Genomic DNA, 1,968 nt, shown 5'->3' with positions numbered 1-1,968 from the left:
GAGTCGCGGGTGGACACTTGTCCTACGGGAGGGCACGTCTCTGGAGGCCCAGGTGTGGAGATAACATCGTGGAACCGTTGCTAGGGGCGTGTGTGTATGAGAAACCGTGGTCCCGTGGCCAAACCCCACGGCCTCTGGACCTTTCTCCACTTTGTTCCTGGCTGTGAAAGGAACAAGGAGCCTCCTCCCTTCTTTCCTTAGGAGGAAAAAGGGACATATTGTCCCCACAAAGAAGCCAGCAGCCCTTCTCTGCGAAGACAGGGCTAGTTATCAAAGCTTCCCGGAAGTCCAGCAATTCCGTATCCCCAACCCTTCTCTGTGAGCCATACCCCAAACGCCTCAAAACCCCTATCCGAAAGCCATTTAAAACTCCTGAAAACTCCCTGCGTCTGCACCCACCGCCCCACCCCCCCCATCCCTGCCCCAGCTCCAGGGCCCGCCACCAACTCTCAAAAGTCTAAAGTTGTGAGATTTCCATGTGAAAACAGCATTTCATAACCTCGTGGCTTGGGACGTGGAGATGCTTCTGTCCTTTTGGGAAAAACAAAACCCAACCGAAATCATAAAACTTAGAGGAAAACGCCATCTCCCTCCAGATGCATTCCCTTAGCCCCAAAGTCACACGTGCTCTGTGGCAGATAGGGCTTTCAATGTGTCTTTTGTTTGATGCTGGTGTTTCAACATCCTCAACTTGAGGAGAGAAAGGTCAGCGCAAGGCTTGGGGCATTCACGAACCACACCACCAGGGCCAGGCAGAGGGGAAGCAAGGGGCCAGGAATTCCTCCCTTCCCTCCCGCCCCCCCCCTTCCTACTCTGAATTTCCTCAAAAAGCAGCCAGGATAGAGAAAGCTAGGGGCTCGCCCCCTGTTCTAAACTTCCCCGATAGCTTACGAACAACTTTTAAACTCCCGGGACCATACCCACGCCAGCGAAGTCAAGTCCGAATTCAACGCCGGCCAAGCCGCTTGTTCTCCAACCACAGCGCCTGCCTCTTTATCTCTACCTTCAAAACAACAATAATAAGCAAACACAGGCACCTCTGGGAACAGCCTCTGGCCTCCTGCCCTGCCCTGTGTTACCAGCCTGTCCTCACACCCACGAAAGAGGAGGAGACAGCACGGGTTAACCCTCCGGTCTACCAGGCCCTGTTCCCAGGTTGCAGCAGGAAGACAAACTGTTGCTCAAGAAAAGCTCCAGAAAACCCTTGGCACCAGGAGGCAGCTCCCCGCAGCTCTGCCCAGCGCGGAGCCAGGGGCTTCCACAGGCGGCTTCTCGCTGCCCTTTTAAATCTGCAGGGTTGGGCTCCACTCTCCCATGCCCTGGGCTGTCCACCCAGGGGGGCTCCAAATGGCCGTGGCAGAGCAGGGAGGAGGGTAAGGCTGGCCGAGCAGTGCCCTCGCCCTGCCAGCCCAGCCTCCAGCTTCTTGGAGGACCTCTGAGAGAACATTTGTTTGGGCTGCCAAGTTAAATCTTCCTCCCTCATGTCAAGGCATTGGAAAAGCAGTCGGGGAGAGCCGGGAAGGAGCAGCGGGAGGGAGGGAGGCAGGGAGGCAGGCGGCTCTCAGAGCCCCAGTTACTCCGGCACTGCCCAAGGAAGCTCGCGGCTCCCGGGCAGGCGGGCGGGGGGACACCCAAGCAGGGGCCGGGCCACCAGCCCTCCAGGATCAGGCGCCGGGCGCGAGTCGCTCTGTGCCCCAGCCTCGGGAGAGGCCCTCGCTCGGTGCCCGGCTAGAGGGGAGGGGTAGGAAAGGAAGGCGGAGGAGGAGGAAAAAGTTTGTGGTAGGTAAAGGGGTGAGGGCTGAGCAGCCTGCCGTTGGGCTGTCCCCCAGGGAGGGGTGGGGGGGCCCGGGCCCGCGGCCCCGGCGCGCTCCCGCCAGCCCGCCCTCCTGCCCGGGTTGTTTACATTCCTGGAGTGTCTTTTAAACCCGGGGCTGAGGCCGACTCCCGGCCTTCTCCGGCGGCTCCGGG

Source organism: Crocuta crocuta, unplaced genomic scaffold, assembly GCF_008692635.1.
Source record: "Crocuta crocuta isolate KB4526 unplaced genomic scaffold, BGI_CrCroc_1.0 scaffold28, whole genome shotgun sequence".
NCBI classification, from domain to species: domain Eukaryota; kingdom Metazoa; phylum Chordata; class Mammalia; order Carnivora; family Hyaenidae; genus Crocuta; species Crocuta crocuta.
Note: the sequence above shows the minus strand (reverse complement) of the source record.